Source organism: Ovis aries, chromosome 16, assembly GCF_016772045.2.
Source record: "Ovis aries strain OAR_USU_Benz2616 breed Rambouillet chromosome 16, ARS-UI_Ramb_v3.0, whole genome shotgun sequence".
Taxonomy (NCBI): domain Eukaryota; kingdom Metazoa; phylum Chordata; class Mammalia; order Artiodactyla; family Bovidae; genus Ovis; species Ovis aries.
This window is the reverse complement of record NC_056069.1, coordinates 67,530,496-67,539,837: the sequence shown is the minus strand read 5'-3', so window position 1 is coordinate 67,539,837 and position 9,342 is coordinate 67,530,496. Positions and strand designations below refer to the sequence as shown.

Sequence of the window (9,342 nt, the reverse complement as noted above, 5' to 3'; positions counted from 1 at the left end):
CTTGGAAGAAAAGCTATGACAAACCTAGACAGCATATTAAAAGGCAGAGACATTACTTTGCTGACAAAGGTCCATCTTGTTAAAGCCATGGCTTTTCCAGTAGTCATGTATGGATGTGAGAGTTGGACTGTAAAGAAAGTTGAGCACCGAAGAACTGATGCTTTTGAACTGTGGTGTTAGAGAAGACTCTTGAGAGTCCCTTGGACTGCAAGGAAATCAAACCAGTTAATCCTAAAGGAAATCAGTCCTGAATGTTCATTGGAAGGACTGATCCTGAAGTTGAAACTCTAATCCTTTGGCCATCTGATGCAAAGAGATGACTCATTGGAAAAGACCCGACTCATTGGAAAAGACCCAGATGCTGGGAAAGATTGAAGGTGGGAGGAGAAGGGGACGACAGAGGATGAGACGGTTAGAGGGTATCATCAACTCGATGGACATGAGTCTGAGCAAGCTCCAGGAGTTGGTGATGGACAGGGAAGCCTGGCTTGCTGCAATCCATGGGGTTTCAGAGTCAGACATGACTGAGTGACTGAACTGAAGGACCCCAGTGGGGCTTCCCAGGTGCCGCTAGTGGTAAAGAACTCACATGCCAATGCAGGAGTTGTAAGAGACTCAGGTTTGATCCCTGGGTCAGGAAGATTCCCTGGAGGAGGACATGGCAACCCACTCCAAGATTCTTGCCTGGAGAATCCCATGGACTGAGGGCTCTGGCAAGCTACAGTCCTTAGGGTTGAACAGAGTTGGATATGACTGAAGCAACTTAGCACACACATACAAGGACTTCTGGAGAAGAAAATGGCAGCCCACTCCAGCACTCCTGCCTGGGAAATCCCACAGACAGAGGAGCCTGGCGGGGTACAGTCCATGGGGTTGCAAAGAGTCGGACACGACTGAGCGACTAACACAACAGACAAACAACAAGGACCCCAGTGGCAGAGAATGCCGCAGCCCATCACTCTGTTCACGCCACGGAGTCTGCTTCCCCAGCCCTCTGTCGCCACACGACTGTGCGACGCCAGTCTGAACACCTGAGTCTCTTCCTCCCCTCAGCTCAGTCCAGGTCAGCCGCTCAGTCGTGTCCCGCTCTTCGCGACCCCACGGACTGCAGCACGCCAGGCCTCCCTGTCCATCACCAACTCCCGGAGTTCACTCAGACTCACGTCCATTGAGTCCGTGATGCCATCCAGCCACCTCATCCTCTGTCATCCCCTTCTTTTCCTCCCTTCAATCTTTCCCAACGTCAGGGTCTTTTCAAATGAGTCAGCTCTTCACATCAGGTGGCCAAAGGATTGGAATTTCAGCTTCAACATCAGTCTTTCCAATGAACATTCAGGACTGATTTCCTTTAGTATGGACAGGTTGGATCTCCTTGCAGTCCAAGGGACTCTCAAGAGTCTTCTCCAACACCACGGTACAAAAGCATCAGTTCTTTGGCACTCAGCTTTCAAATTTGCCAGCAAATTTGGAAATCTCAGCAGTGGCCACAGGACTGGAAAAGGTCAGTTTTCATTCCAATCCCTAAGAAAGGCAATGCCAAAGAATGCTCAAAGTACTGCAAGTTGAACTTATCTCACACGCTAGTAAAGTAATGCTCAAAATTCTCCAAGCCAGGCTTCAATAGTACATGAACTGTGAACTTCCAGATGTTCAAGCTGGTTTTAGAAAAGGCAGAGGAACCAGAGATCAAATTGCCAACATCCACTGGATCAGCGAAAAAGCAAGAGAGTTCCAGAAAAACATCTATTCCTGCTTTATTGACTATGCCAAAACCTTTGACCGTGTGGATCACAATAAACTGTGGACAATTCTGAAAGAGATGAGGATACCAGACCACCTGACCTGCCTCCTGAGAAACCTACATGCAGGTCAGGAAGCAACAGAACTGGACATGGAACAACAGTCTGGTTCCAAATAGGACAAGGAGTGCGTCAAGGCTGTAGATTGTCACCCTGCTTATTTAACTTATATGCAGAGTACATCATGAAAAACTCTGGGCTGGAAGAAGCACAAGCTGGAATCAAGATTGCCGGGAGAAATATCAATAACCTCAGATATGCAGATGATACCACCCTTATGGCAGAAAGTGAAGAAGAACTAAAGAGCCTCTTGATGAACGTGAAAGAGGAGAGTGAAAAAGTTGGCCTAAAGCTCAACATTCAGAAAACTAAGATCATGGCATCTGGTCCCATCACTTCATGGGAAATAGATGGAGAAATAGTGGAAACAGTGACAGACCTTATTTCTGGGGGCTCAAAAATCACTGCAGATGGTGACTGCAGTCATGAAATAAAAAGATGTTTACTCCTTGGAAGGAAAGTTATGACCAACCTAGACAGTGTATTAAAAAGCAGAGGCATTACTTTGCCAACAAAGGTCCATCTAGTCAAGGCTATGGTTTTCCAGTGGTCATGTGTGGATGTGAGAGTTGGATGTGAAGAAAGTTGAACGCTGAAGAATTGATGCTTCCTCCCCTACAGCTTATCTAACTGGGGCCTTTCCTCTGCCCTTGCCCCTGGCAAGGATTTTAGTTTCAAAAGGATTTTTAGATTAGGTAAGAAAGGAAGTACAGAGATACTAACTACTCTTAAAACTTCTATATCGATTTGTAAAACAAATTTCAAGCAAAACCCTTTATCAATGATGGTTTTAATGAGCATGTAATTCCAGAAGACACAAAACAGTTTTATTTAGCATTATGAAATTACGAGGCATTCCCCTGATTATTATTTCTTTGCCATTATTAAGCAGATTAAAGCATGCCTCTGTGAATTGAGGAAATGGGAGAAATTCATGAGGAGATGGAATGGACTTTTAATAGGATTTTGAAGTCAAACAGCATTAAGATCTTCAAGGAAATAAGAGCTAAGGGGTTTAACATATGAAATGGTTTAAGTCACCTTCAAGGTTGAGAGCCCCATAGACCTAAATGGATTATTTCTCCTTCAATGTTCATCCCACAGCGAATTCCAAAATGCTTTTCCATTTCACTCAATTACTGCATACTTTTAAAATACGTTAAAATAAGTGGGTTGGAATGGCTTTCCAATTAGCTCACCAGATCTTCCTCGATTAGACCAGGATCCAGAGGCCCCGACACTCCAGCTGGGATGGCTGCTAATCAAAGGGTAAATAAAAGATTTCTCAGAAAATCACACTACAATCCAATACCTGTAAATAGTCATTGTTCTATCAGTGTTTATAACATTCTAAAAATGTTGTCAAAGCAGATAAAACAGTTGTTTTAGGTACCTTGTATCTTCCGTTTTGGAGAAGGAATAAAGACTGTACTATCACTGCTATGTTTAAAGTGGAGACCCAACCAATAACGACCTAGGACATGAGCCTCTGCTCAATACTATGTGGCAGCCTGGATGGGAGGGGCGTCGGCGGGTGAATGGATACACCTGTATGCATGGTGAGTCCCTTTGCTATCCACTTAAAAAAAATAAAAATCTTTGTGGGGGTTCCCTGGTGGTCCGGTGGTTAGGACTCAACACTTCCACTGCAGAGGCTGGGCTTCAATCCCCGGTCAGGAAAGTGAGGTCTCAGAAGCCACGCAGCCAAAAACGAGGAAAGGAAAGAACAAGAAATTGCGCTGAAGTCTTGGTCCTCTGCTCCTGGACAGCCTCATGGCCACGCCCAGCTCGACAGCATCTCTAAGCAGGAATCCGCCCCGCTGGTTCAGATGACCAGCCTCATCTGTCCACTCCCACGTAAACACACGTTCTGCAGACGTGTACAGGATGTGGGATCTGACGGCCCTGGACACAGAGCTTACCCTGCAGTGCGAACACGTGGCGGGGATTCCCCTGGACCCAGACAGCACCGTCACAGGCGGGTAGGAAGCCGCTGCTACGGGCTGAAGCCCCACGTGCTCTCACCTGGAGAATCCTGTGGACAGAGGAGCCTGGTGGGCTGCAGTCCATGGGGTTGCGGAGTTGGACATGACTGAGAGACTAACACACACACACACACACACACACACGTGCTCTCTGTAGGTTTTCATATGCGACGTCTCCTCTGTCTAGAACACAACTGCCTCCCATCTCTACCTGCCATAACCAGCCCACCCTCAATGCTACATTCTTGGGGCAGCCCTGTCACTAAGCCCTGGAAACCTGAGTGAGACACCCTCCCACATGCTCTCATAGCAGCTGGGCCTCTCCAGTCCTGCTTGTTTCATCACCTTGGGCATCTTCACCAGCCCTATGATTAGTGTCCTGGAGCAGGACTGATGTATCCATAGAGATCACAGCGGAGCTCTGCGCTGTCAGGCCCATAGCCGTGAATCAGGGGTGGCATCAGGGCCCTTGGAATACGGCTGGTGTGGCCGAGAGACGGCCTTTTCACTTGAAGCGAAAGGCACCGCAAATACAAAATGCACCCGGGGCAAGACCTAGACCAGAAAGAGGTACGCATGATACTCATCAAGTCCATTATCACATGCTGAAGTGGCCCTATGCTGGATATATTGGGTTAAATAAAGTATATTAAAATAATTTGCTTGTTTTAAATTTCTAATGTGACTACTAGAAAATGTGAAGTTACGTGCATGGTTAGCATTGTGTTTCTGCTGGAGACACTAGTATGGCACAGAGTAGATTCTCTGTAGATGCCAGATGAATGTCTAGACTTTATTCTTATTTTGTAATGGAGAGTTGAGTGGGCTTCCCTGATAGCTCAGTCAGTAAAAATCTACCTGCACTGGGGAGACCTGGGTTCGATCCCTGGGTTGGAAAAATCCCCTGGAGAAGGGTAAAGTACTGACTTACTCACAAGTTGTTCTCAAGCAATCTGGTAGAATTTACCATTGACAGGTCCAGGACATGGCAGGAACTGGACAGGAGTCGGATATGAGGGTACAGTTAGAACATGTTCTCTGCATACTTTCACTACAGAGTTGAGTATAAAATACACAATTTAGATCTGATTAATGGTACAGGGGAAAGGGACAGTCTATTTTGACCAGCAAAAGAGATACATTTGCGGGGGGAGGGGGGTCCAAATGATAGTATATAATGCAGCATGGAATAGATGAAAGTCTTCTTGATGCAGACTTTTTAACTGGACCCTTGATAACGTTTTTGCCTCCTTTTCGACGTGAAATTTCATCACCAGTCTAGGATTTGGGCAGCAATGGGGTGCACTATCCCTGTGAATTCCTTGCTGCTACAAATCCTCATTCTCAGCAGCTCTGCTGACCTTGAGCCCTGTGTTCTGGGGACTTAAACTTCCTACCCATGACCTAGAGGGTGATCTTGGTTAAGGAACCCATCGGACTCAGCGATCTGGCCATGCCCCATGCTCTCTTGCAAGAGGAGGTTTCTCTTTCTCTTCTGATCTTCCTGCTAAACCTGCCAAGGGGCTCTTTCCCCTCTGCATAGTTTAGCTCTCAGCCAGGGATCTAAGCAATTTTTGCTCTGAATTTCAGTCTTGTTCCTGTGGTTTCTGTGCTGGCAGAATTTCCTTTTTTAATTTCCAGCTGCTCTCCCCTTCTGAGCTCAGAATGCTGCTATCTTTAGCTGATGAAGCTTAGCTTTACCCCCCACCCTCCCTCCACTACCACACCATTGTTTGCAGTCACAGGAGAGGGGGCTGGGCAGCGCCCTCAAGCCAGGGAGCAGTCAGAAATTTGTCACTCAACCATTTCCAGTTACTTCTGGCTGAGTTCTAGTGTATCCAATGATTGTTTTATTTATTTTGAACATTGATATCTGCTAGGGATTCACATGACCTACTTCATTTTTTTTTTTTTTTTTACCATTTCCATAAGCAAACTTCCACTTCCAGTTTTCATGGTAGGTGGACAATGACGGTAGCCAAAACTTGGGAAGGCTGCGTGGCCAGTCACTTGCCTGGTCAAGCACAAGGGTATGAGTCACACTTCCAGGAAGCCAGCTAAGCTACTAGAGGTACTAGCTCAGAAGAAAGGAAAACGGAGTAAATAGAAGGAGAGAGAGACGGTGAATTAGTCAGCTTGAGCTGCCAAAACCATAAAGTATCGTCAACAGAGTGGCTTCAGCTACAGGAAATCTCAGCTTCCAAAGGCTGGACACCCACGATGAATACAGCTGCAGATTCGGTTCTCACAGTGAGTCCTCTCTCCCTGTGACAGTCACCTTCTCATCGTGTCCTCATGTGCTGCAGAGAGAGAAGAAGCAAAATCCCTGTTTTCTGTTCTTGCTATTGCTATTGTTTAGTCGCTCAGTCTTGTCTGACTCTTTGTGACCCCATGGACTGCAGCTTGCCAGGCTCCTCTGTCCATGGGATTTTCCAGGCAAGAGTACTGGAGTGGGTTGCCATTTTCTTCTCCAGGGGACATTCCTGACCCAGGGATTGAACTTGCATCTCACAAATCCCAACACAGGGCCTCATCCTCAACCTCGTCTGAATTATTTACCTCCAAAGGCTCCCCTCCAAATACCATCATAGGTATGGTCAGCATAGGACGTCAGCATATAAAGTTGTCAGCAGGGCACAGTTGGGTCCCTAATAGATAGACAGATCAGTTGGGATCCTAAACCCACTGCCATATTGGAGGCTTTAGTTTGTCACAGTAATATCCTTCTTTCATCTCTCCCCAGGAACTGAGGGTAACCAGAATGTGGAGAAGCTGTTTCCAAGAAGAGCAAAACCTCAAGGTCATCGTGCGTCTGAGACGTTGACTCACAGCTGTATTCATCTTCAGAAATTCCCCTGTAGGGAGAAGTCTCACCCACGGGGCTGAAAGGCCATCTCCTTTCCCTCAAGTCGGGGGGCAGCTCTGAAAGGCCATCCTATCTCTACCGTCTGCTTTTGCAAACTCAGTGCATTTAAAACTCACCTTCTCTCCCCTCCACGTTGTCACACGTCACTGGCTTTGGGGGCCCCGTGTCGTATGTCAAGCTTGCACTATCTGCTTTACATCCGGTAATGTGTATGTTTCAGTGCTGTGCTCTCAAATCAGAGGGAGGTGGCAGGGGGTGCAAGATGGAGGGCACATGTATACCTATGGCCGAGTCACACTGATGTGTGGCAAAAGCCCTCACAACGTTGTAAAGGAACTATCCTCCCGTCAAAGTAAACAAATTAAAAAACAAAAAACAACCTTGCCTTCTGCTCAGTCCTGCTGCTTCCCTCCCTCCCCTTCAGGGCTGTTGCTAAGAGCAGTCCCTGAATATCTGGCAGCGACCCCTACCTGCCACCAGGGGTGTGAGGAGCCTTGGTCAGAGGGTGAGCAGAGGGTGAGCAGAGAACGCTAGCCATTCCCGTTCTGCACGCCTCCCTGTATTCAAGCCCTTCAACACACAGTTTCGTAGTTTTCTTACTAACGAGGTGCTATTTACTTCATTTACTTTTTACTCATTGATTGTGGCCTTCCAGTTGCTTTGCATAGTAGGCTGTTAGCTGTGTGCTTTATGCAAATAGCTGAAAGCTGCCTTTGGATTCTACTTGGCCCTTGATCCTCTTTTATCTCCAGGAATTATGCCAGGAAAAGCCCTTTACAATACAACACAATTGAAGATACTGTCCCTCTGAACTTGAGACCGGTTCCTCTCATTACAGAATCCTTCACCAGCTCTGTTTGGCAAGTCAAGCTTAGTGGAAGAAGTACATTTTTTTATCTGCATAGAAGATGGAAGATCACACAATCTTTCGCTGGATCAGTATTCTGCTGATGACAAGACTCAAACACAGAACAAGAGAAAAGAGGGCCTGCAGGTCCTGCTGGATCATCCTGCAGCGGGGGGCAGAAGGTGAAGCAATGTCACCGTCACCTGCAGAATAAGGATGGATGCTGCTGGAGTCTCCCTAATTGAGGCCAGTTCAGTTCAGTTCAGTCGCTCAGTTGTGTCTGACTCTTTGTGACCCTATGGACTGCATCACGCCAGGCTTCCCTGTCCATCACCAGCTCCCAGAGCTTGCTCAAACTCATGTCCATTGAGTCGGTGATGCCATCCCACTGTCTCATCCTCTGTTGTTCCCTTCTCCTCCTCCCTCAATCTTTCCCAGCATCAGGTTCTTTCCCAATGAGTTGGCTCTTTGCATCAAGTGGCCAAAGTATTGGAGTTTCAGCTTCAGCATCAGTCCTTCCAATGAATATTCTGGACTGAATTCCTTTAGGATGGACTGGTTGGATCTCCTTGCAGTCCAAGGGACTCTCAGGAGTCTTCTCCAAGAAGTAATTTTTTATCTGAAGAGATAAACAAGTACGTGACTCCCTCCTTGACAAATGTACATACATTTGATTGTCAAATAAATATTGTACAAATCCTATGTCATCTGACTCTCAATCAGTATCCCCTGATAAACACTAACTTGTTTTTTGGATAATTCCATTTCAGAACATGACACTGATATGCGGAGGACACTCTGCTCTCAGAAACCATTGTTAGCAAACAAGGCATTTGAGGCATCATCAGTGGTTGCCCCTCTTAGGGTTCTCTCTGATATGCTCTGACCTACAATTTTGAAAGTATTTTTTTTTTATTTTTCTGAGATGTCCCACTTTAATTCAAGTCTTGTACACAGTCCAAAGGGATTACACGCGTTTCTTTTACGTGCAGAGGTTCTCCCGGATTAAATAAAATGGCAGTTGTTTGCCTGGCAGTTCTAAGTCTATTGCTCAGCTGTGTGGTGCTAACCCATGCAGAGCTGGTGAATTATCTGATTATTTTGTTAGTGAGCATCACGTGATCAAGATCTCACCTGTATGAATGTTAGTTTGAGTCAGTGTGTCCTTTTTCAGTCTTGGGAGAAGGGAGCAGAACTTGAGAAGGGGAATCAACACAGAAAGAGGAAATCCTCGGGTCTCACGGAGAGACAGTGAACCCTGATCTGGGAACCAGGCACGGGGGCTGGGATGATCATGCTGACAGGCAAGAGGCCCCGGTGTCTGAGTCTGGACACTGCACGTCCCTCCCATCCAGGAGGAGGATCCCAGAGGGTGGCTCAGCGGGAAAGCGTCCACCTGCCCGCAGCAGACGAGGGTTCAGTCCCCGCGTGGGGTAGATTCCCTGGAGTGGGAATGACCACCCGCTCCAGTATTCTCGACTGGAAAGTTCCTTGGATAGAGGAGTATGGCAGGCTACAGTCCATGGGACCGCAAAGAGGCAGACACGACTGAGCGCCTGAGCAGCAGCCCCCCACCCCCACCCTGGACGCGCCCCTCTGTGCAGATTCAGGCCCCTCCACGTCCCCTCTACGCTTCTCTCCGTGACCCCTCCCGAGCTGAGCTTCCTCTGGGTCCTGGCTTCAGGAGATTCTCACGTCTCCATCTCTTTTCTCTACGATAGGTGAGCTAAGTTGAGACAACAATACCCAGATCCTGAGGAGTAGGATTAGATGGAATAACATGGG

At 47.2% G+C, this 9,342-nt stretch overlaps 1 long non-coding RNA gene across 1 annotated transcript; it reads left to right on the top strand.

Annotated features, from left to right (window-relative positions):
- The first annotated feature begins 5,769 nt into the window (after positions 1-5,769).
- On the top strand, positions 5,770-8,259 carry LOC132657974 (uncharacterized). The gene is made up of 2 exons (XR_009596812.1): positions 5,770-6,094; positions 6,588-8,259. It is a non-coding gene; the product is annotated as an uncharacterized LOC132657974 (long non-coding RNA).
- Positions 8,260-9,342: the final 1,083 nt, after the last annotated feature.